The sequence below is a fragment of the Lissotriton vulgaris genome, chromosome 3_1 (assembly GCF_964263255.1).
Source record: "Lissotriton vulgaris chromosome 3_1, aLisVul1.2, whole genome shotgun sequence".
Classification (NCBI taxonomy): domain Eukaryota; kingdom Metazoa; phylum Chordata; class Amphibia; order Caudata; family Salamandridae; genus Lissotriton; species Lissotriton vulgaris.
The window spans coordinates 743,735,849-743,762,954 of NC_141689.1; positions in this window are offsets into that span (position 1 = coordinate 743,735,849).

Consider the following 27,106-nt stretch of genomic DNA (forward strand, 5'->3'; position numbering starts at 1 on the left):
TACAGGAGTTAACTCATTTATTTGCAGAGTTACTAGCTTGGTTGTTCTATTTATTTGGTTACTCAGTTTCTAGTCAATGATACCACACCATCCATATATACCAGCCTATGAAACTCTTTTTATTTTAACTAATGTCATCATCAAACATGCTATGCGCTAATTAAATAGATATTGCCAAAAAAGTTTACTCGTGCTTTACAACACACACACTGAAAGACGTCTGACCTCTAAATGACATGCACAAAAATCTCAGTTCAAATTGTGGGGATTCTCTACATTGTTGGGAGTATTTTATCAATGGAAGTCTCCCTCCTGTATACAAAGGTGTATCCTCTGAATGCAGAGGGTTCCCAACCATCTGTGGAGTCTCTCCCCCACTCAGACATCTCTGGAGTCAGGATGGGGAACTCTACCTACCATAACGAATAGAAAATTAAATAAAGGATGTCAGCCAATTTATGCTCATTCTGTCCATATTTCAACCCACCCCCGGCCACACTGCTGCTCCCTTCTTGATAAAAATTCCATTCATGACTGAGGGACAAGATGAGACTGTCCCATATTCACTGAGGCAGCATCAGAACTCATATTTGAAGGGGTTTTCCAAAGGTGCCCTCAGCTTTAATGGGGTCCAAAAGACCCCATTGAGCAATATTTGGAAGGGCTTTGGCATGTGCTGCATACCAGAGGAGAAGGGAATGCCAAATTCCTAGGAGGCCTTCTATCGCTTAGCACTAGTTACGTCCCAGTATACATTGGGTCTGTACTCCCAGCAAGATTTTCTGAACCACCCACCCCCATAATATCATTGTACAGGAGGGTCATAAAAAAGACATACTGACTACGCATACTCAGCTGAAAGAGTTTGAGTGTAAGCAGCAGACAGGCGGTAAGTGTATTATTTATATATTTTCTTAAGAGCACATACGTTTTGAGAGTGGTGTCCAATCATGTGGGCAGTCTTCAGCATTTTTCCAACATTCCATGTTGTATTTTACCTGTGTTATTTGTGTCTTAAAATGGTGTGGACATTTACAAATACTAACATGCATGTATTGCTGGTATTTGTGGTTGAATTAACTAATCATGTTATCAGGAAAGAATGAAAATGCTTTCGAATTTTTATATTTTAGGACAACATAACAGTTAGGACACCGCTTTAACATGTGGGGCATGGCACATTTCCATTTTGTCAAAGGTTGTTTATGTGATGCTGACATTGTGTACTTTACCTTACTTTTAAACCACAATATATTTCCATAAACCGATATCCACATTCACAGAATTAATAACATTTTCCCAAATATTTTACACAAACACAAAACCTCAAGAATACACTTTGTTTAGAAATCTTTTTTGCCTTGTAACAATACACTCACATCTAAGATAGGCAATGTGAAGTAGATGCTGCAAAATATCGTTCAAAAGATTGAATCACAGGATTAGGCTAAAAAATAATTATTTGCACAAGCTGGTAGGAGAGAGAGAGACATATTTTAGAGTGTAGGCCTCCCTAATTTATTATTTTGATTGTTTAAATACAAATTTAGAGACATAATGATGCTTCTCATGCAAGTTAAAACAAGTATAAATATAGCTTGAGGAATATTTGCCTTACATATTGACCATGGTGCAAATGGAGATGTGTGACAATATACATACATATAATCTGTTCTTTACAAATAAAGAGATTAAACCCATATCCAAAAGAAAAGACATTTCACTTGCCAGTCTCTGCCATTCATGTACTCTGTACTGGTGCGGGTGTTGGTGTAGTGCTAGGAACAGAGGTAGATGTTATAGCCGTTGGTGGATGGGGGAACACCGGAGCACCTTAACAATGAAAAAGTGTATGTGTATAGTGATTTACCAATATAAATGTGAAGATCAGTTTCGACTACAATTATAAGTTATAACAAAACACATTGTTAATATAGTGTTGTGCTTGGAGAATGACGTGTGTGAAGTTGTGTTACGTCAAAAGATCTGCCTTGTGAGTTCACCTGCTGCACTTGCAATTACTCCTTGCCCAGTCAAAGCAATCTACTCGAACGAGTGGCTGTATGAAAAGAAGTAAAAGTAAAAAATTAACCTGAACATTTTGGCATTTGTAGGATATGTTTTAAAGGGTGTTATGAGGGTCATCATGTTTGTCTAAACATGCCGGTATGGAGGAAGAACAGATATTGGTGAGTGACTCTAGGTTTATTTTCAGTTAGAGAGAGAGGGGGTTAAATCTTACCTGGTACCACATTAGTGTTATCTAAAAGTGGTAGCACATATAGCAGAATTGGTGCGTTGTGGAGAAGACCAATTTCTCAAAGGGAGGTGAGATAGAATCCAGGTACCCCTCCAGGAAGAGCTTGTACCAGCTGAATCCTGTTGAACGTCTCCTTCACCTGCAACCTCTCTTCCTGACACCACTTATTCATTATCACCCACTGAGCTTGACACCTCTCTCAAATGCATTAACAATGTCTCCCACCTCTTACCAAAAGGCTACCTTCTGTGATCCATTGAAGGTGCCTAGATGCAGCCCATGTTGGTGTCCTAGTGTTTTACCACAAATGTAACTACAAGGGTGTGTCCTACTTAGTGGATTTCTTTTCACCAAAATAGTGGTCTGCTTTATCACAGACGAATGTGGAATCTCCAGGATCTAAAAGTGAAGAGAAAAAACAGAGTCTATGGTTTGAGCAGTAGGTATGTTGTTTGAAGGGATTGTATTTCAAGTGTGTGTGTTTTAGTACAGGTTTAAGTAACTTAGCATCCATGTGAAGGTCTCCCTCCAGTGTGTGGCTACCTCCAACCATGTTACAGATTTCACGGATCTGGTGGCAGAGGTCTCTGTCCTGGTGGCAGAGGTCTCCACAGTGCATAAAATATGTTTGTAAAGTTACTTGTAACTTTATGTTTGTAAATTGTTTTTATGCAGACTCTACTTGCTAAACAGGTGGAGGGGAGCAACTTAAGTGAATGATGAATAGTGAAAAGTAGAAAGGTTACTGCTAGGTGTAAGAGTAAATTTGCACAAGTTAATTCACACAAGTAAATCCACCTTTGTGAATAGGGTTTTTTAAATGTAAACAACAATCTTTTAACAGCCTAGAAATCTGAGTGTAAAGGATAAAGATGTAGAGAATATGCTGCCAAAATACAAAAATATGTGATGACATTCATCCTTGTACTTCTCAACCTCTTTGGTGGCTTATAACCGACCTTCAAAAGCTTATCTACATCTTGGACTCGTGCTTGCACTTTGAGGTAGAATTCTTGATTGGCTCACCTCACTTTTAACCATCAGTGAAATACTACTTATCATGTAGGATTCCTCCTATGGCCTTGACCTTTACTCATGTGGCTTAATAAACCGATTCTTTCTTGCTCCAACATTGTTTCACTTGTACAAGGAGCCCCTGAGAATCTTGAAGGTGGAATCTACTATAGATATGCTGCTGTACTCAAATGTATATAAACATGTTCTCCACTAAAGACGTGTACTAGCTTATAAACTTACTTTTCAAAAGCTAGGCATTTACAGGCTCTTCAGACTAAATTCAGGAAGAGTAAAATTAATCCTCCCAATGGGAAAACATAAATCCAGCTTAATATGAGAACGGTTATATGAATTATCCATTGACAACTTCACTTCAAATCCCATGTCTAAGATGAAATTCCTCAGCTTATAGGACAGCCCTCACCTATCCATGAAACAACACATAGAACATGCTCAATACTCCTCACTTCAATCCGTAAAGAATCTAACATAATTTTGAAAGCCGAATTATTTTTGTCCATTTGAACAAGCATTAGTGATGTTACCTCTCAACTATGACAATGCACCTCTAATAGGTCTTCCGTAGGGTGGGGCTGGTCAGGCTTGAAGATGGCCACTCTCTCTTGAGCTCTATAGCACAGCCCAACTGATGCGGTTGCTCTTGCCTGACTGGTAAACAGATGGAGTGATGGAACTAGTTTCACATAATCAGTTCTGTAAGGAACATGCCAGCATAATAGGGGTCAGACTTGTGATTAGCGGACAGTACCCCTCACTGTTACAAGGCAGTCAATATAGCAGTAGAGAGTGAAATGCCCTATGGCAGGTCCCCGGGGGAAACCCACCAGATGTGACAAGTGTAGGGAGGTGATGACAACAAACACTAGTGAGACCGAGGTGTACCAGCACCCTAAAAATGACTCATATGACCCCGAAGTGTGGTGGAGAACAGTTACAATAGCAAAGAAATAAATAGAGAGATTGCGGATGACACACCCAACACTTGAGGGCTAGAGGTACCCGCAGTTTGGCACTGAGTGGTAGGAGCAAGCACATGTGGCTCCCTACGCCAAGAATAAAAATATAAAAAGAAGCAGCATTGAGAATAGTCAAACTGAAAGACTTTGCACACTGTTTTCACTTTAAGACGTAGCAAAGAAAATATCATGGGTCACACACATAAGAAGAGAGATTCCGGTGCTTACTCCATTGCATTGTGACAACACACACTTAAAGCTGTATGTTAGGAACACGGTGACATCTATGGAAACCTACGGAAAGGGGAAAATATATCAATGAGATCGCATGAATGTATTTGTTCTGACTTAGATTTTTTAACCACAGACATTAATAAAGTGGTCTATAAATTAGAAACAGAGTGGGGTAGTTAGCAGAAATTTTAAAATACACCTGAACCAAAACTGAGGCTGAACTGGCTATCATTGCTGCTTTTGAGACTGTGTGTTGCGTACTCTGATTAAAATGGAGGTACAGCTGGGGATTTGGAAAATGTGTGCACATGGTCACAAGTCTACATTGTGGAGATACCCCAATCTCAGTGAGATTACAAAATAAGTGACATCATCTCTTCCCTGATGAAATAGGGAAGAGCTCTTTTATTTGATTGGTATTTTAAATTCTGGCACTGAGACTTTCCTTTTAAACCTTTTTCAACTCGTTGCTGCTAAATCCTATTTATGTCCTGGTAGTGAGGGGGTTAGTTTCGCACATTGCACTTTTTACTCTTCTTGTTGGGGCGGCCATATTGGGGAGGCTGAGGTTTGCGGTCCAGTCGTCTTACGTTGCCTACAAAAGAGGCATGTTGACGCAGACGTGCTGTGACGCTTAAACCGGTGTCGGAACTGTGTACAATTCCCGACCGGTCTCTCTGAGGGATAGCTCTTTTATTTGCTTGGTATTTTAAACTCTGGCACTGAGATTTACTCTTTAAACTTTTTTTAGATTGTTGCTGCTCAATCTTATTTATGTCCTGGTAGCGCGGGGTTAGTTTCGCACATTGCACTTTTTACTCTTCTTGTTGGGGCGACCATATTGGGGAGGCTGAGGTTTGCGGTCCAGTCGTCTTACGCTGCCTACAAAAGAGGCATGCTGACACGGACGTGCTGTGACCCTTAAACCGGTGTCGGAGCTGCGTTCAATGTCTGACCGGTCACTCTGAGAATAGCTGAGACTTACTTTTTAAACCTGTTAAAAATCGTTGCTGCTAAACCTTATTTATATCCTGGAAGCGAGGGGGTTAGTTTCGCACATTGCACTTTTTAGTCTTCTTGTTGGGGCGGCCATATTGGGGAGGCTGAGGCTTGCAGTCCAGTCATCTTATGCTGCCTACAAAAGATGCATGCTGACGTGGACGTGCAGCGGAAGCGCGCTTCGGGCGAGCCTAAGGCAAGCCCGTCTGCGACCGTCCACGCTCAAACCAGGCTCAGGTCTAGTCCCCCTGTCTGTAAGTTCCCAGATATAAGGAGGTACACTAAACAGGAGTTACTAGGGCTTATGCCAGGAGGTAGCACACAGCGATGTCTCAGGCTCACTGTGGAACAAGGAGTTAATCGATTAGTTGGGGTGTGTGACATTTGTGGCTTACACCTGCCTACCCTTCTCAATCAACCAGACTATGGTCCTCATAATCCTTCTAATCCTTTTATTGATACTAGAGCCACTAAATGTGTTCTTTTTAACTCTAGGTCTCTAGTTAAGCATAGTACAGAATGTGCACTTCTTTTAGAAGAACACAATATTAAAGTAGCATTTATCAAGGAAGCCTGGACAAATCAAGCCTCTGGGCCTGACCTTGTGAAAGCAACGCCTCCAGGATTTTCCTGCTACTCCTTAGATAGAACCCTGAGGAAAAGGGGGGGGGGGTAGCTGTTATTTATCACAACACTTTGAATGCAGTTTTCCATCATGCATCAAATACATTCTGCGAAGCACTTTCTTTTAACATCAACGCTCAGGATTATGGTATCTTCAAGCGGGTGCTTCTCTGTTGTCCTCCTGGCCCTAGACTGGGGTTTTTCGAATCGATAGGCACCCTGCTTGAAGATGGTATGAACCTAAACTTTTTCACGGTACTCAGTGATTTCAATTTCTATCTTGAGGATTTTAATGATTCAGAAACCATCTGCCTGAATAGGGTAATGGAAGCTGAGGAGCTCAAGCAGCTTGTTGTGGGTCCCACACATCACAAAGGACACACCTTAGATGGGATATCTTCTAATAAACCTTATATATCTTTTTCTGAGGTATTCCGTCTGGCCTGGTCTGACTACAGCGCTATAATTCTTGAGTTGAGGGAGCCATTAGACCCAATTTCTAATAGGACCCAGTTGAAGTTGTTGGAAAAAAGGGTATGGAATAACTTAGAGGGTTCACAAATAGAGGAGGCATTGATGAGTACCTTACCTCTTCCCACTTCTGAGATTGATAAAGCCGCTAAGGCTTATACCAATATACTCACTCAGCTTGTAAAAAGTTGGTTCAAATCACAAAATAGACTCCTAAGCGAGCTCATCTTTTGGCTCAATGGTACTCTGATAAGCTCAAACAGCAGAAGCTGGCCTGCAAAAGACTAGAGCGAATCTAGAGAAGCGGATACAACATCACTGACAAAATAAACTATAAGCATAGTCTTAAATATTGTAAAGAGATGCTGTTGGATATAAAAAAGAGCTTCTTTTCTAGTCAAATTCTTCTTGCAAGATTAAACCCTAAAGAGCTTTTTAAAACAGTGAAACAATTACCTCGCCTAACGTTATTAAAAAGGATAGCATTTCAGTATTGTGTGAAACTCTGGCCACCTTTTTTCTTCAAAAAGTTGAAGGTATTTTCTCTACTTTTCCCCCGGAATCGTACAAAGTAGGTTTACTTCCAGTGAATTCTATCCATGAAAAACCGAATTCCGGACTAGTTTTTGATCACTTTTTACCTCTTGGGCTAGAAGAAACGGTTAAACTTCTTAGCTCTACTCGATAAGACTCCCCCATTGATTCCTACCCAGTTCCACTACTTAAATTGCTTCCCGAAATCATCTGTTCTGTTTTAAACCCACTGATTAACAACATTTTCTCAACTGAGATATTTCCGATAGACTGGAAAAAGGCATCTATTCTTCCTCTTCTAAAAAACCCCACCTAAGACCCTCTTTATCCTGGCAGCTATCGGCCTATTTCTCAGCTTCCGTTGCCTGCAAAAATTATAGAGAAAGCTATGAACATTCAACTTAACTCCTACTGTAATAACAATACTGTTTTTGAGAAGAATCAATATGGCTTTAGAGCTGATCACAGTACGGAACTTGTCCTAATTAAATCATGCGAGGAGATAAGGGAGGATCTTGGCTGTGGTGGGAAGGCTGTTTTGATAATGTTGGATTTGTCTGCAGCTTTCGACACGGTCCATCACAGGATGTTGATGGATCGGCTGTCTGGGGTTGGGGTTTGTGAGGTTGCCTGGAAACTCCTTCAATCCTTCCTATCCGATACAACAAAAACTGTGGTTCTGGATAACCATAAATCGAAGTTGTTTAGCCTTCCATGTGGGGTCCTCCAGGGATCCTCGCTGAGCCCCACCCTTTTTATTATCTCTTTGATATCGTGAACTGCACTGATTAGATTCTTTCTTTTCCAGTTAACCTCATACGCTGATGATACACAGATTGTTCTATCCATCAAAAACGGTAATGAAAAGGAGACTGGAGCTCGCTTCCATGACTGTATGCAAGCCATAGTAGGATGGATGGCCTTGAACTGTCTGAAGCTGAATTCAAACAAGACTGAGGTGATTGTATTTGTTAACAACCCTCATATTTGGACCCCTGATAGGTGGCCCACAGAGTTGGGAAATCAGCCCATTCCAATTCTGAAAGTAAAAAACTTAGGGGTCATTGTGGAAAATAGATTGACCTTCAACGATCACATAAGTTCAGTAGTTTCTTCTTGCTTTCTGATCTTGCGAATTCTGAGGAAAATGAAACCCTTTCTCTCTCACACGGATTTTAGGACAGTAGTTAAAGTCCTTGTTTTGTCACGCCTGGACTACTGTAATAGCATTTATCTGAATGCCCAAAATCAACATCTTAATAGGCTTCAGATAGCTCAGAATGCAACTGCCAGGCTTCTAACAGGCATACCAAAATTTGTCTCTGTAAAAAGAGAGTGAGCTCAGTTACATTGGCTCCCGGTGAAGCAAAGGGTTGTTTTTAAGGCATTGTGTGTAGCATTTAAGGCTCTCAACGGTTTTGGCCCTGACCATTTGAGGCAAAATTTCAAATGGTATGACCCAACCAGGACCCTGCGGTCTAAAGGAGCAAAATATTTCCAAATCCCCACCGCTAGGATAACCAGCTGGGGGGGAAGGAGCTTTATCACCTGCACATCCAAGGCTTGGAACGAGCTTCCGTTCCTTCTGAGAAATGCTGTAGACCTTTTCTCTTTTAGAAAGGGTCTGAAAACCTGGATCTTTACTCATTGAACCCCCTCCGACTATCGCTTAAGCAGAGCTCAGCGCCAGGACACCCTATGGTAATCGCGAGCTTTTATCAATTTAATTAACATAACATAACAAACATGTGATGGGTTCTCAGGAAGGGCTTAGGCATTACCGGTAGACAGAATCTTCCATCTGCCTACTGGAGCCTACTGGATTAGGGTGGCAGGACCATCATGATGGCCATGAGATTGGCTGACAACATGAATCAATTTGTTACATTGGTAGCTCAATACAAGGACCTGTTGTCTGACAATCTCTCTTTTCCCTAACATTAAACCGTTAAATCTGAAATAGAATCATGCACTGTTGGAGCTAGTGGTAATGAAGATTCCAGCAAAAGTGAATCGACGGCATGCAACCGGAAGCAAAAACATTTGTGTTCATGCAGGAGGGCTTGGCTCACCCTATCCTGGATGGCATCAGCATGTCAAACACAATGTGTAACTGGAGCATAATGGAGTAATGTAGTACAGGTAAATACATGAAATTTGCTGTGACCCTTGGATAACTATGTCATTGTGTGAGTCCCCTGAGTGTTCTGAATATAGAGAAAGTGCAGAGGTGATGTAGAAATATACTTTGGATGCAGTTGTATATGGTCACTCTATGCTCCATTTTCTCCTTCTTACCTCTAATTGGAGGTACATAGTATGGCCAACATTTGGAGGATAGGCAAATGGAAATTTACAGTGATTAGATATTGGCTCCATTTCACCTGTTGGCAAATTAGGAATTTGGTAGTATCTGTGTATATTGATAAATTATTTATCAATAAAACCAGTTAGGTTAAGCCAAAGGTCTTCCAGAAGGCTTATGTCACATGTTAAATAATGAATGCGTTCTGTTGCTAAATGATTGTCAGGAAAGAGAAGGGTGGATTGCATTATTCACATTTTAAGGAAACCTGCCTGGTTTCCACTTGAAACAAAAACTAAATACAAGCTGGCTTCCAATGGCTTCAAAGCTTTTCATCATCAATAACCTTGTTATCTCTCCTCCTTGTTACTAATTTGCGCAGATGAGACAAATCTCAGAAGTAAAGACCATTCCCTACTTGCAACGGGAAATGTAACTCTTATCCGACTCAGGGGAATGCCAACCCTCTGTGGAACTCATTACCAGAACACATCAGACACCAAAAAGTTCGATTTTACGAAAAACTTTAAAGGAAATTTCTGCAACCACTGACTATGTATTTCTTCGTATCTGCCATCACTGCCTCCTCCTCACTCTCTCGTTATCTGTTCTTCAAGCTAAATCTTTTGCTTTCCCTAACATTTTTCCTCTCTGCTTTTAATTTTACATTTTAATCCAAATGATGTATGCACAACTGGTTATTACTCGCCTTTACAAGTTGCTAACCTTAGAATTATTGTAAAGACTCTAATAATAATAATAACAACAATGATAATAATACTATTAATAATAATAATTATAATAATAATATTATTAATAATAATAATAATAATAATAATAATATGGATGTGTGGCTCCACTTTCTTCAGAGCATACTGTGAATGTCCTTTGGCTTTGCAGAGCACTCTAGGCACTGGTTTGGCATTGGTCTCTGCATTGAACTTAGTCCTTCCATGATGAGGGGCATATGTACAAACCCATATCGCCACCACACCGTCACCTATATTGATGTTGTGGTGGCGATAGGGGTTTCGCCTTATTTACATGGCAGCGTTAAACCACTTAATGTGGCTTAATGCTGCCTTGTACATAAGTCCCTCCGTCACGCTATGTTTAGCGAGAAAGGGGTGGGCAGTGGGTGTTGCGGTGGGTATTCCACCGAAACACCCATTCATTTTTATGCTGCCCCATATGTACAAGTGTGGCGTACATAGGAGGCAGCACCAAAATTAAGACCAGGTAAATCCTGGTCTTAAGTTAGTGAAACAAGGAGAAATGCATTATTTATCCTCGTTTTTGCTTTTTCCATGTGTGCTGTCTTGTGCAGCACACCTGGAAAAGCAAATTGCCATGGTTTGCTTATTTACCGGAATGGACACTTTACTGTACATAAACAATCTTTTTTTTAAAATGCCATTTTGTCACTTTCATGTGTGCTGCATGGGTCACCTTCCTACACATAAACAATCCTCCCCTGCACGCAGACACCCTTGCGCTATGGTGCAGGGTGTCTGCTTTGGCCCTAGGTTGCTAAACTTAGCACCATCACAGGGGGAAACGCAAGGCTGCACCATATTCTTGTAAATATGCTGCAGCCTTGCGTTTCAGAAGTGGCGGAGAGAGGCATTAAGCCAGGAAGGTGAATGCCTCTCTCCGCCACTTCATTATATATATGGCCTCAAGCGTCTAGTGTGTACACCATTTGTCTATGTTTTACTTAAACCAGGGCAGAGGTTCAAAAACTACGCCCTGCATTCTGTTCCCCTCTACAGTATTTACAGGTCATGGCATTTAAACTTGCACAGCAAATACTAGTTAATTGCTGTGACCTCTGGGCCTGCCTCACACCCTGCCAACATGTCCCTAAACCACAACAACCTCTGCATCATCAATATGCACCTAACTCCACTATGCACATTCCTCACCCATCCTCAAGTGGGCACCCTGCCCCTCAAACCTACTGCACATAGTGCCTGATCATGCATTGCAAGCTCTGAATATGGGGTGTCAACTTTGGCATGCCTTAAGCCCCACTATTACGCCCCTAATGTGCACAGCCTTTAGATGTGCACAGTGAGCTTTGGCTAATAGGAAGTTCATACCCAGTAATTGGCAAAAGATCAACCGATGTGATGGGAACACAGAGGCCTAGATAGGTAGATAGGTTAAAGTGGATTGGAATAGAGAGACAAATTTTGTAGGTGCCATGCTCCATCAGCGATTGTTTGCTCAGCTCACTTCATATGCCACTCAGTCTGATAATTCTGTGAATGATGATTTGCAGTGGTGTGAATAGATTGCATATGGATTACACTAGAGGCACAGATAAAATAGGTAAGCAATATAGATGATTATATAACACTGCCAAAGCAATAGATTGGTACAAATGAGAATATACATGGCTGAATCATTGATACTCTTTGTTTCCACATGGTCAGGCATGATTTAGAGACTTGTGTCTATGGAGGCCCTTGGATCCCTTTTTTGCATATGTATGCAGGGAGATCCAAAATACCTTCTAAACATAACAGGATCAATCAATCAGTCAATCAGGGAATTGTAAGTGCGCTACTCACCCGTGAGGGTCTCAAGGCTCCAAGGGGATGGGGGGTCCGGAGATCAGTTTAAGACGAAGAGCCAGGTCTTGAGGGACTTCCTGAAGGTGTTCAGGAAGGGGGCAAGTCTGATGTCTGCCGGTAGTTCGTTCCAGGTCTTGGCTCAAATGAGAGAGAAGGATCTTCCGCCTGCTTTGTGAAAGCACTGGGTTTCAGCTAGTGCAAGGTTGAAAGATTGGAGGTTTCTTTTGGGTACGTGGAAGTTGATTCTGTCATTGAGGTATTTGGGTCCGTGGTTGTGTAGGCATGAGTGAGGATTTTGAAAGTGACTCTTTTCTCCACGGAGAGCCAATGGAGACTTCGTATGTGTTGACTGATGTGTTCATGTCGGGGGATGCCGAGGACGATTTTGACAGCAGTGTTTTGTATTGTCTGGAGTTTGCGAAGTAGGGACTTGTTGAAGCTGGCATACAGTGTGTTTCCATAGTCCAGTCTGCTGATAATGAGTGTGTGGGTGACTGTCTTCCTTGACTCATGGGGGATCCAATTGAAGGTCTTGCAGAGGATGCAAAGGGTGTTGAAGCGACTGGAGGTGACGGCATTGACCTGTCAGTTCATGGTGAGTGATCAGTCGAGTACGATGCCCAGGTTCTTGGTGTAATCTGAGGGGGTAGGTGAGCTTCCGAGGGCGGGCGGCCACCAGGAATTCTGTATTCTCAGTGTTGAGCTACAGGCAACAGTTGGTCATCCAGACTGCAACGTCTTTCATTCCTTTCTGGAAGTTCAGTTTGGCAGTGGTGGGGTCTTTGGTGAGGGAGAGGATGAGCTGGGTGTAATCGGCATAGGGTACGATGTTGAGGCCGTGTTGTCGGATGATAGCTATGAGGGGGGTCATGTAGATGTTTAAGAGGGTGGGGCTCAGGGATGAAACCTGTGGGACTCCGCAGGTGATTTTCGTGGGGTCGGAGAGGAAGGGTGGAATTCTGATCCTTTGGCTTCTTCCAGTGAGGAATGATTAGATCAGTCCAGGGCGGTTCCTTGTATGCCTGCGTTGTGTAGTCTGGCGACTAGTGTGAGGTGGGAAACGGTGTTGAAGGCCGCTGATAGGTCGAGTAGGATGTGGGCTGTGGAGTGGCCTTGGTCCAGGAGGGTGCGGATATCGTCTGTGGCGGAGAGTAGGGCCGTCTCTGTGCTGTGGTTGCTTTGGAAGCAACCACAGCACAGATTGCACAATTGTTGTTTTTCCATTTGTCACCCCAAGTGGGACGGGTGTGCTCAGATGTGAGTCCTGTGCTCTCCATGCCACTGGAATCAAGCTATCCTGGCTGATGACGGTTGATAGCCAGAAACTGGTCCTAGGATGCTTGATTCCGGTCCAGGGAAGACATAGCTTGGCAGTTCGGGATGGACTGTTCCCATGAGGCACAGAGTCAAGACTGATTTGCATATGGCCATGTCTGAACTGGGGTAGTGAGCAAAATAACGATGGATTAAACCCAGATCTTTGACTGGGGTGAATGTTTTGCCATTGTGCAACATTCCGTCCATCCATTGTTGTTTTTGCAGATGTCAGGGGTGGAGGATGCGTTGGTCCAGGTCTCTGTGAGGAAGGCGATGTCGGGCGAGGGAGAGTTGAGTAGGTTCCAGATTTCCACAGTGTCTTTGTGTACGGAACGTACGTTGAGGAGGATGCATTTTAGGGTGTCGCCGGTGCTGGCATTGGGGGTGTTGGAGGCCAGGGTGGCGGTGAGTGTTTGGTGACAGTAGAGACAGGAGAACTGTTGGTCATGTTCAGCAAGGCCTGTTGGCATTCTAAGTCTTCCAGAGTTGGGTGGGAGGAGGGTGGTGGTGTTGTAGCGATGGGTAGTGGGAGGTCCAGGGTTCAAGAGCCTGGCCGCAGTCGGGTCGCGGACAAGCGCAGACAAGCTTGCCTTTGGCGCGCTGGCTGTGAGCCCTCTGCGCGCATCTGCTGCGTGATCGCACAGCGCCCGCTATTAAGTAGAGGAGGTGGGAGCGTGGAGAGGCTGGGAGGTGGGAGCGGGGAAATCTGGGGGGAAATTCCAGGGGGGAATTTCCAGGATGAATTCCAGGGGGGAGTGGCCATAGGGGCACAGCTACGAAAGGGACAGTCAGGCACGATAAAAAAAAAAAGCAGTGGGGGAATTAAAGCAAGACACAGAGGGGCACAGTAACAGTTACACAACAGGGAAAATTAAGAAAAAAAACTGCTGAGAAAGGTTACAGTGGTTGCATGTAATCTGGTCCCAGTTGGAGAGGGCAGCAGGTGCAGGAGCGGGCAGCAGCCTCAAACCTCCCAAGGAGGAGGTTGGGGTCTGGAGGCAAGAGATGGCACAGCAGAGCTGCTGGGAGAGAGTGGACCCAGACCGAGGATCCTCCAAGTTAAATGTTAGCATTCAGCATGTCAAGTCTAATACGTTTGTACCTTTACCAAACGTTTTCAGTTCTGTTAGTCTCTTACCAGACTGAATGGCAGGGCAGTAGGGTAAGTTCTGAAGAGGACAGTGTGGTATTACTGGGTTCTGACGGTTTCCTGTTTTTCCTAGCAGGCTGTGTGAAAAATGTGAGTAGAGGACTGCATCTTTCTGTGGGAGGCCGCAATGTTGTTGAGGAGTGTTGTGCAAGACAAATATGGCAAAAGCTGAAAATACATTAATTCTATGATGGTGTATTTTTATTTGCTGAGATTGCTTTATTCAGAAGAAAAGGCAATGGAACTGGAAAGAAACCTACAGATATGAGGAGTTTCAAATATGTCCTACACAGTGTGGCCAAAAATTATCTGGAAAGTGGAGACACATACTCCACGCATGTGGAAACTCCGTTGACAAGTGAGGCTGGAGTATGAGAACTATTAATTACTGCCTCTAGTCCTCTATGTTATTGTGATGGTGTGGGTGTACTGACTCTGTGTATTGAGCAGGCTTTGCCAAAGGCATCAGGTTCTTATGCTATACTTATTCACTCCCTCTTAGCAATACAAGGGGGAACGAAGAATGCATTGTTCTCTCAGGGGAAAAGTGGCAGCATGGGTTGCATTATTGATATAGCAGATAAGGACATTACCTCATCGTCCCTCCCTCGCTTCCCTTCCTTACGAAATTGAGGCATCCCTGCCTCACCAGACACCCGTACCCACGTGATTTGTCACGTGGGGACTATATATAGCCTCCAGCTCCCTCATACCTCCTGTTTTTTTCTGTCTCACCACTGTGAGACGCGCGTCCCACGCGCTGGCCGTTCTGCGGAGCTGCGGTCATTTTCTCTTTCTTGAGGGCTTCTCCCTCACTTGCTATCGCCATCCTGGGTCTGGCGGCGCCGTCCTGGTGTATGCGAGCCTTCCCCACCGCATTAGGTGTTTTGCGGTGCACTTCTCGGCGGCTGGACGGACGGAGTCACCGGCCCTGAGCGGCTGGGGCTGTGGTTCCGGTTCAGATGGCCGGAATGGTGGCGGCGGCTGGCGGATATGCTGTGGCTTCTCGGCTGGCTGTTTCCGATGCTCCTATGCGGTAGGGGCCTCGTTTGAGGTCGTTTTTTATACATTTTTATGTTTTTGGTGATTGGATTTCATTGTCTGCGAGGCTTCTTTATTGGTTGCCTCGTGTGTCCTTTTATTCTTCTTCGGACTCTGCCATGCCTTCTACGTCTTCGGGGAAGTTTGTGCGTAGGGAGGAGGTGCCTGCTATTCTCCAGCACATCAGGGAGAACTTGGAGTTTTCTCCTTTTGCTGCTCCCATGGGGTCCGAGGACATTTTTCCCCAATATGTTAAGCCTCCTGTACTCTCTATGCCCTTTCATGGTCGCATCAAAGACTTGATTTCGGGGGAATGGCGTGACCTTGAGCGCTCCTCTGTTCCTCGCTTTTTGCAGAAGCTTTATTCCCTGGAGGAAGGGGAGGTCTCTCTTCCTCACTCTGTGAAGGTGGATGCCATGTTGGCCACTCTTATTGGGCGCACTTCTATTAATCCTGAGGATTGTTCGCCTTCGGATGCCACGGATAAAAAGGTGGATGGTGCACTGAAGATGGCCTTTTCCGCTGGGAATTTGTCTTTACGTGCTGGTATCTACTCAGCGTATGCGGCGCAATCTTTGGTGTCTGACTTTGGCAAGCTGGCCACGGCTGTTCAGGAGGAGTCGGACTGCTCTGGCTTGCTTGTCCACATGGAGCAGCAGGCTAAGCTCTTGGCTGACGTCTCTTCAGATGTTCTTCGCTCTGCGGCCATGACCTCTGGCTCCTTGGTTTTGGCTCGTCGGAACTTGTGGATGCGTGACTGGAAGGCTGATTCTTCGGAGAAGTCCTCACTCCTTAAGATTCCCTTTGATGGCAAGTTGCTCTTTGGTGACCAGCTGGATAGTATGGTCACTAAGGCGTTCAAGGACCGTAAGCATGCTCTGCCTTACAAGGGCAAGGCGTCTTCCTCTGGTTCTCGCCGTTTTTGGAATCCTGCTCCTTCCTCCTCTGCGTCTTTTCAGTCTTCCCGCCAGTCCTCCAGGAACTTTTCTGCTCGTCAACGCCATTTCAGGCCCAGGAAATCTTCGGCCTTGCCTGGTCCCAAGCTTCCGGCGGATACCTTCAAGAGGAAGTCCTGACGTCGACTGTGTTTCGCCCTCGGGTCCTGTGGGCGGAAGGCTGATGTCTTTCCTGGACGCTTGGCAGCTGGATGTAAGGGATCGCTGGGCATTGACTATTGTCAGGAGAGGCTATATTATCGACTTTGTCGCCGTTCCGCCCGGCTGGGGCACCATCCTTACTCCTATCCCCAGGTCTCCATCCAAGAGGGAGGCTCTACTGGAAGGGGTTCGGGATCTTCTGTCAAAGAAGGCGATTGTTCCGGTCCCGCTGGCGCAGCAAGGTCTGGGATGTTATTCCATTTTGTTTCTGGTCCAGAAGGTGTCAGGGGGATTCCGGCCGGTTCTGGACCTGAAGAGGGTGAATGGTTGGGTTCGGACCGTTCACTTCAAGATGGTGACTTTGCAGTCCATCATTCCGTTGGTGGGGGTCTGGGACTTCATGACGTCTATCGATTTACAGGACGCCTATCTTCACGTTCCTGTGGCTCGGACTCATCAGCAGTTTCTTCGCTTTGCAGTTGGCGGCTTCCACTTCCAGTTTGCAGTTTTGCTATTCGGGCTGAAGTCCGCCCCTCGGGTCTTCACCAAGCTCTTGGCCCCCTTGGTGGCCCTGGTCCACTGTCAGGGGATATTTTTACATCCTTATCTGGACGACTGGCTGGTTCATGCTCCCTCTTTCCAGTTGACTGTCGCTCACACAGACTTGGTGCTGGCTGTTTTGAGGGGGCACGGCTTTCTTGTCAATCTGGGCAAGTCGTTTCTTGTTCCTTCCCAGGATCGTCTCTTCAGTGGGGCCAGGTTTTGGACAGATTTGGGAGTGATCACTCTGCCCGAGGCTCGGGTGGTCAAGATTCAGTCTCACATCCTGTCTCTGCTGTCCGGTCCGGTGCAGGTGGCGGCACGTTGGCTGCAGGTCCAGGGGGATATGGCTGCCACGGTGTTTCTGGTTCCTTGGGCCAGATTTCATTTACACACTCTGTTGGCTCATGTTCTGGCGCATTGGTCTCCCCATTGCCTTCCCCTCTCTTCTCCGATCCCGGTTTCCCCTCAGATCAGGTCTTCTCTGGGTTGGTGGCTGGTTCGGGATCATTTGCTGAAGGGTGTCTCTCTCTCTCCTCCGGCTCCGGTTGTGGTGACGACCGATGCCAGCCTCTCGGGTTGGGGGGCCTGGCTGGGGGTTCATCAGTCCAGGGGCTTCTGGTCTCCCGCTCAGAGCAGGATGTCATCGAACTGGAGGGAGTTGGAGGCTGTCTGTCTGGCTCTGTTGGCCTTCTCCCAGTTTCTGCTGGGTTCCGTGGTCCTGGTCAGGACGGACAACGTCACGGCCATGGCTTATGTCAACAGGCAGGGGGGGACGAGGTCCTCTTCTCTGTCCCTTGTGGCGAGGCGGTTGTTTGTTTGGGCGGAGTCTCATCTGTTGGCTCTCTCGGCGATCCATATTCGGGGGGTGTCCAATTCCCGGGCGGATGCCCTCAGCAGGGCCATTCCGTCGTCTGTGGATTTCTGCCTTCGTCGGGAGTTGTTTGTGGCTCTGACGTTGCGTTGGGGGGTTCCGGTGGTGGACCTCTTTGCGGATGTGGGAAATGCCTTGGTGTCCCGGTTTGTCTCCCGCTGTCGGGAGGGGTCGGCCTGGGCGGTGGATGCTCTCTCTTGCCCTTCGCCCAGCGGGCTTCTGTATGCGTTTCCTCCTTTCCCCCTTCTTCTCCGCTTCCTGCTGAGGGTCCGGTCCTCGGGGGCTTCTGTGATTCTGGTGGCTCCGGCGTGGCCTCGTGCCTCCTGGTTTCCTCTCCTGGTGGAGTTGAGGTCGGAGGTGGAGTGGTTGCTGCCTCTGTCTCCTCCCCCTTTGGTCTTCCCGGCGTTTCAACAGGATGTTCTGGGCCGGATGCGCTTGGCGGCTTGGAGGTTGAACGCCTAGGTCTTCTGCGATGTGGGGTTCCGGCTGGTTTGACCTCTACTCTGCAGGCGGCTAGACGCGCTTCGACCAACAAGTCTTACCTACGGCACTGGCGTTCTTTCAGTCGGTGGTGTCTTGTCAAAGGTTTGGACCCCTCTTCCTCTTCTTTGTTTGAGGTGATGCTGTTTCTTCAGGAGGGTGCTTCCTTGGGCTTGAAGGTGTCTTCCCTTCGTTTGCAGTGGGCTGCGATTCGGGCGTTTAGGAGCTCTTGGGGTAATCTCTCGGATTCTGAGGGGTTGGTCAGTCGCCTTTTTAAGGGTTTGAGTAACGTTCTTCCTGCCCCTCGGCGGCATTTTCCGACCTGGGATCTTTCTCTGGTCTTGGACGCCTTGATGTCATCTCCCTTTGAGCCGTTGGTTTCTGTGGATCTGCGCCTGTTGTCCTTCAAGACTTTCTTTTTGGTGGCCATTTCATCTGCTCGCCGCCTGAGTGAACTGGGGGCTCTTTCTTCCAAACACCCTTTTTGTCGGGTTTTTGATGACAGGATCGTGTTGCGACCTATTCTTTCCTTTCGTCCTAAGGTGGACTCTCAATTCCACAGGGATCAGGAGTTGGTTCTTCCTTCCTTTTTTGGTTCCCCGTCCTCGGAGTCTGAGGTGCGGCTTCACTCTTTGGATGTTAGGAGGGCTCTCCTGGTCTATTTGGAGCGGGTCGCTCCTTTCCGTCTCTCAGATTCCCTTTTTGTTAATTTTGGTCCAGTGAATAGGGGTTTGCGTCCTTCTACTCCTTCCTTGAGTCGTTGGGTTCGTTCTCTGATTTCTTTGGCGTACAAAGAGGGGGGGCACCTTTCTCCTTTGGGGGTTCAGGGTTGTTCCACTCGCTCCATGGCTGCTTCCTGTGCGGAGGTCCAAGGGGCTTCCTTTTCAGAGATCTGCTGGGCTGCCACCTGGGCTTCCCCGCTGACCTTTGCCTCTCATTACAGGATTGGCCAGGAGATTGACTGTACTGATGTGTTTGGACACAGGGTTCTTTCCACTATGATTCCTGAGGTAAACAGTCAAAATATCGAGTTTTTAATTTCGACCTACACTTATATCGAGTTGCTAATATCGATGGGACAGAATATCGATGTCCAGAATATCGATGGCCAGAATATCGACCCTAAGGTAAGTAATATCGAAATTACTAATATCGATAGCATATATATCGATGTAAGTAATTTCGATTTACTAATATGTGTTAGAAATATAAGTTAAGTATTAAAATTAATTGTTATAATATGTGTTTAATATGTTTTTATAATTTAAAAATATATAAGAGTAAATAATATGTTTTACTACCACAGCGGGTTGTGGGTTTATAGGGGAATAGGGTGGGAAGTAATTTATTTGTAATTAAATAATTAATTTTTCAATGATTAATTTATTTTGCAATTAAATATTAATTGGCAATTATTTATTTAAATTGATTAATTGATTAATTAATTGATAATTTATGTATATTTTTAACTAAATTATGTTTTACTACCACAGCGGGTTGTGGGTTTATAGGGGAATAGGGTGGGAAGTAATTTATTTGTAATTAAATAATTATTTTTCAATTATTAATTTATTTTGCAATTAAATATTAATTGGCAATGATTTAATTTAATTGATTAATTGATTAATTAATTGATAATTTATGTGTATTTTTAACTAAATTATATGTTTTACTACTGGAGCGGGTTGTGGGTTTATAGGGGAATAGGGTGGGAAGTAATTTATTTGTAATATTAATTAATTTTAGGTAAAGGGGTATTTTTAGGGTTCAGGGTCAGTTTTCAGTTTTTGGGTAAAGGGGTATTTTTAGGGTTCAGGGTCAGTTTTCAGTTTTTGTGTAAAGGGGTATTTTTAGGGTTCAGGGTCAGTTTTCAGTTTTTGGGTAAAGGGGAATTTTTAGGGTTCAGGGTCAGTTTTCAGTTTTTGGGTAAAGGGGTATTTTTAGGGTTCAGGGTCAGTTTTCAGTTTTTGGGTAAAGGGGTATTTTTAGGGTTCAGGGTCAGTTTTCAGTTTTTGGGTAAAGGGGTATTTTTAGGGTTCAGGGTCAGTTTTCAGTTTATGGGTAAAGGGGTATTTTTAGGGTTCAGGGTCAGTTTTCAGTTTTTGGGTAAAGGGGTATTTTTAGGGTTCAGGGTCAGTTTTCAGTTTTTGGGTAAAGGGGTATTTTTAGGGTTCAGGGTCAGTTTTCAGTTTTTGGGTAAAGGGGTATTTTTAGGGTTCAGGGTCAGTTTTCAGTTTTTGGGTAAAGGGGTATTTTTAGGGTTCAGGGTCAGTTTTCAGTTTTTGGGTAAGGGGGTATTTTTAGGGTTCAGGGTCAGTTTTCAGTTTATGGGTAAAGGGGTATTTTTAGGGTTCAGGGTCAGTTTTAGGTTTTTGGGTAAAGGGGTATTTTTAGTGTTCAGGGTCAGTTTGCCCTACTGTTACACCCACTGGAGTGGGAATAGTAATTATTGTTAAGTAATTATATATTATATATGATTTATTATTTTATTTCTTTTATTAAATATGTATTATTATTTTTTTAACAATTATTACATATATTTAAATATGTTTAAGTAATTAATATGTATTATTTACCGTTTTTTTAATGTTATTTTAAATAAATAAAAAATCGATATATTTAACAACGATATTTTTTACATCGATATTAAATTTTCGATATTTTGGTACTTACCATGTTGTACATAGGGCGTCGATATTTTTGCTATCGATATAATTACGCCGATATTTGTGTAGGTCGAAATTCTGTCTGTCGAAATTCTGTCATAGATCCGATTCCTGAATAGTGATTTTTCCCCTGGTCTTCTGTGTTTTTTAATAAACCTGTTTTTTGCATACCTTCTTTGGTTGTCCTGTTTGGCTTTGTACATCTCAATTTCGTAAGGAAGGGAAGCGAGGGAGGGACGATGAGGTAATGCTTCAATTACTTACCGGTAATTGCATTACTCTGAGTCCTACTCCCTTGCTTCCCTTACTTACATCCCTCCCTCCCTCCCTGATGGTCCAGGCCAACCTTTTGGTACGGTTTCGATCTGTGTGGTATTACAGGAGGTATGAGGGGGCTGGGGGCTATATATAGTCCCCACGTGACAAATCACGTGGGTACGGGTGTCTGGTGAGGCAGGGATGCCTCAATTTCGTAAGTAAGGGAAGCGAGGGAGTAGGACTCAGAGTAATGCAATTACCGGTAAGTAATTGAAGCATTTTGTACCATGCAAACATTGGTGCAAAGCTCAAGTCTCAACTATATCCATGTATAAAGGTTTTTGACTCAAATTGAGGCTAAAGATCAACAGTTCAATAGCATATCAACAACAGTGAAACACATTTTGCCCCACAAGCATGACAGAGTAGTAGATTTGCAAGCCAAAAACGTTTACTGACAGGTGAACAAATTGCAAACTCAAATCAGTTGAATTAGTCTAAGTACAATAATCATTTCATTACAGCATAAATCAGATTAATCAAAACAAGTCAGAACAGCAATACAAAGCCAAGTTATTTAAGGATTAATATAGGTAAATCATAAAAGATTCCGTTTCTTTGAAGGGAAACTCTCTAACATTAACCTGAAGTTTCAGAAGCGAAGTGGAGGGAGCTTTAAGCAGCAAGTGTCAGAAAATAAAGGTTTTAGGCCAGAACCATATTAATGTGCCGATCAAGGAAAAGATAAAATGGTTCATTTCAGAGATAAACTCTATGAGCAGGACTAAAAGACACATGAGGTCTCAAGGACATCAAAGGGAAGCTCGGTTCAAAGGTAGACAGTAGCAAGTCTAGCTGCCTAACACGAAAATGCACAATTGAATCATGAAATTCAACCAGAAATAGTCTCCTTCGATTGACACAGAAAAGGAACCAATAAAAACTAAACATTTATTAAACTCTCCGTGTCTGCTATCTTCACGAGTCAAGCCATAGAAGAATTTAAGAGAAAAGATTAGGCACACTAAGCAGAAATGTAATATATCATTTACCGTGGGCCTTTGATATCAAGGCTTACAGTTGCTATTGGTAACTTAATGTGAACACACTCTATCTATGGTTAACAATTAAGGTTAGAATCACTCATTATGAAGAATCTCAATCTAAAATCGCACTGATATGCGAGAAGGAAAAATAGAGACAAAGATGTCACCAGGATCCTGATAACGCTACCTTCATTCAGCATTGTTTGTGGTGCACTTTCACAGGCAGCTAGTCAGGTGACTCAAATGAGCAGGTTAACCTTCAATCTGTGGTCGCAAATGACTGATGGAAAAAATGCTCTCTCACTCATTTGTTTGAGTCTAATTTCTTAAAGTCTCTGTAAATCTCAAAAGTCCAGACACAAAAAACGAACCCTTCAAAGCCCCTACCAAAGATTGGCTCGTGACGTTGTAAAGCCTCATTGATGGAAACTCAGCAGTCGTTTTTTTTAAGTAGTGCTAGCTTCTCAAGAAGCAGAGCTCCTCATAGTTTAAAAACAAAATAAAATGGCTGCTCGGGGGCTAATGGAGAGACTGGATCCAATTCAAAGTTACGTACTTTATGTCCTATTATAAGCCCGAAACTCAGTCCTGCACAGTGAGCTCTTGCACTGCAGCATAACAACGGGAAATTAAATCCTTTAATCAATTGATTGCACGTATGAAAAAGTGTGGATCAGGCCGTCTGTAATCTATCCTCACTTCTTGCATGCCAGCATCCACCCTCACCAGTCCACACCTCCTACAATGGGTTGTAGGTCATAATAGAAAGATACTGCTCTATTTTATGTACATTTTTAAATACTATCTCCAATGGGGCTAATCAATTTTTATGGTAATACATTTTTCACAAACAATATTTAAGCCACACAATTCTGGTATGATACCTGTGGAGTCTATGCTGCGTTGGCATGCTCCTAGCAATGTTCCAATCAGGGTGCAGACTATCTGCGCGTTTTCCTGGTCCAGGATATCCTCCCACATGCTGATTGATACTTGTACAGTTCCGAAAAAATGGCGAAACTGACTCCAGCAACTACATAGGGACAATGGGGCATATTATCAAGGGGGTTTATTTCCGCTTTTTTGGCTTTAAAAGTCAAGGAAGTGGAGATAAAATTATCTCCCTATTACCTAGCTGTCGCTAACACTAGTTAGCGACAGCTAGTAGGAGATAGCGACCATCCTGGGCCCCACTTTGCATGTCAGAGAAATGTATCACTAATGACATGCAAAGTGGGCGTGCCAAGATGTTAGCGACTGGAAACAGTCGCTAACATCGCTATCTCCTATTACCAACTTTTGGAGATTTTCGCGCTAAGCGCGAATATCTCCAAAAGCTAACACCTGCCCTGAGCAGTTCTTAGCCATGTTATCCAATGGGAGGTGGATAACATGGCTAAGGGCATTAGCTCTGTAATGCATGAATATCGCGGACTTTTCAGCGATATTCATGCAATGCGGCCGATTTTTATCGCATTTGCGATAAACCTTTGTAATACCAAGGTTTATCTGTGATAAAAATCGCCTGCAGGTCGGCGTTAAATTTTTGTCTCTAATCAAGCAATAGCGATAATTATCGCTATTGCTTGGTAATATGCCCCAATATTTTCCCATTTTCACGTACAGTGCATGCATATATATAACAACTTGCATTTCCTAGGAAACATTTCCACAAAGCAAATATTAAGAAATGAAGACATTTATATCAAGCAAAGAAGGAACACCCTACTGAATAAAGTTCGATGCGCCTCTCAAATAAAGAGAGGACATGATCCAGACTAAAATTCTATCCTCATGCCACATTTTGGTGTAATTTCATTGATCTTTTTATCGCTATGAGAGCTCCCGATTGGAAAAACTTGAGTCATGAACGATTTAAACACAAATAAGCATTTACCATGAAAACTGCAAATCAGTCATAAGGAAGAAGTCCGTTAGCAATCAAGTGTCTCTCAATAAATAAACAAAGGTCACCACATAGATCCAGTCGTGTTCCGGCTACAGAGATTTTTAATTTCGTCTTCAAGTGACTTGGCAAACAAACCCTTTGTAAAATAAAAGACCTATGACTTGGTCATAGCAAGAGAGTACTCAAAAGCAGCATAACCAGGAAGGAACACGATGAAAGGGATATGTGGATTTCTCATTTCAAATAGGAGATTTGACAACTAAAGTCGATTAAGGGTGTTTTGAATTCAATTCATCTTTTCATCTTTCCACGGTGAGATAAGTGACAGATACAATCCTCTGTGGGCTAATGTAATATGCTATTGCTTACATTGAATAGAAAACTGTCATTCAAGGGCCAAGAGAATACACACTTGCTAATTTTGTTATTACAACGCCCACGCACAATCTGAGACCCAAATTCATTTCTCACCCAAATTATGAGTTTTGAAATATTTTTACACTGGTGAATTTATATCTAAAGATCTGCAAAAACTGCTAACTTAATGTTTGTTATTGATATGCTCTAAAGTTATAACTGCTTTCAAAGTTTTATTGTGTATATGTCCTCTATAATTTATCCTCAGAAAATAAGAGATTGTATTAGTTTAAGAATGAGGACATGTTTTAAAATAAACACAACTCACGTTTGCATTTTAAATGGTTCTCAATTTCTTTCAAAAACTGATCACGCCGTCTTGGTGCTTGGAAAACTATCATTCTCAAAGCTAAGTGGTAATGCAGTATAAATGTGCTCCGGTGTGGGAACCTTTTTTTCGTAAGGGCAATGCAATGGAAACTTGTAAATATATATACATATTACCTACTTGTGGTCGCCAGTAGGTAGTTATAGTTAGGACCTATTTTCCATTGGAAATCCGCAACATTCTATTTGGAATAACTTTTGCGCCGGTTGACGAATGTTCGTGAAATTTTCAAAACTGGTGGGGCGCTCCGGTCCGCGCCTATCCTGAAAGTCTTGGGGTGATTCGTGAAGTGGGGGCTGAGAAAAAAGGGTGTCCCAAAACATGTTTTCCCAATGCAATTTTTCATAGGTACCGTTCATCTCGGCCATATCCCGAACGGCTAAACGGAATTACACCAAATTTGGCAAAGTGGTAGTCCTTGGTTTAGGCTCATGCCTTTTGCTTATATGGTGTAAATCTGTTCAGTAGTTTCAGAGAAAATTATAATTAAAAGTACATATATATCTATGGCCTTTGTGGATTCATGCATCTTGCGCGGATTATAAGCGCAATGTCCTGATCATGCACAGAATGCTGATTGGCTGTGAAGTGGTTGTCAACATTCGAAACCAGGAAGTGTTGGCAGCCATTTTGTGCCTCGGTAGAAGCGAGGATCTAGAAATTAGTGGAACAAGTGTTTAAAATGTATAAAGGGGGCAGGTAAGAAATATTTTGACCCTCTAGACCTGCTTATGGGGTCCCACAAGGTTGAAAAACCGGAGAAATGTGCACTGGGTGCATGGATCCGCCGTAAAAAAAATAAAAACGAAGCGCGGGCTCCTGTGCTTGCTTAAAAATTATCTACGTGGGAAGGAGAAATCCCGGGGTCTAAAATATTGCATTTGAAGCGAGCCGAGAAAAAAGGGGGGTACCAAAACATGTTTTCCCCATGCAATTTTCCACAGGAACTGTTCATCACGGCTACAGCCTGAACGGCTGAACGGAATTACAACAAATTTGGCAAAGTGGTAGTCCTTGGTTCAGACTCGTGCCTTTTGCTTCAATGGTGTAAATCCGTTCAGTAGTTCCTGAGACAATTACAATTAAAAATACATATACATATATTTATTTTTTGGGGGAATAAAATGGAGAAATGTGCGTTGGGTGCATGGATCCGCTGTAATAAAACTAAAAAGGAAGCGGGGGCTCCTGTGCTTGTTTAAAAATTAGCTGGGAGGGCCAAATCACGGGGTCTAAAATATTACATTTGATGGTGGTCCAGAGGGGTCCTGTAGCCCGGGGACCGCCATTCCTCGGTGCTACAAAATAAATGGGTGAGGGAGCTCAAAGGTCCGTTTAAGCCCCGGGGATTACCACCTCCGGGTCTTTTTATATTTTGAGAGGGGGCTGTGTGGTCCCCATTCTGGAGCAGTCAAAAGCCTTGGGGAAGACCACCCCCCAGGTGCGGCTTCTCCTGTGTCTCGGGGTGTCTCGCAATATTGGTGGCATATTTACAAGGACAGTGTTAAAATTATCGTCGCTTTAGCGCTAGGAAAGTGTTGTTAAAGCGGTCATAATGGCTTAAAAATAGACTTTTGAGAATTCATGAGAATTCCAATAGAGGCCCAGGTTTACACCAAACATGTTAACGCTGTCCTGGATAATATGCCCCCAAGTTTGCTATGGCAGGGAAGAGCCTCAGCTCTTACTCTTGCATAGCAAACATCAATGTTGAATAAATCTTCTGGTAAGATAACAAAGGATTTTGAAGTCCATTATCTCAGTTTTAGTTGTAGTTTGCTGCTGGTAAAGAGGCGCCAATTTTAGTGCTGTCCTTGTAAATATACCCCTAAGTTTTGTAATGTCGACAATCCCGTCTCCCATTTAAATAGGCTTGAAGTATTTAGTGAAGTGCATTGTGAATCGTGAAGCAACACTGTCTAATTGTGATCGATAAAGAATTCGAAGAGTTGTGTACATCTTTTGCTCGTAATGTACATGGGG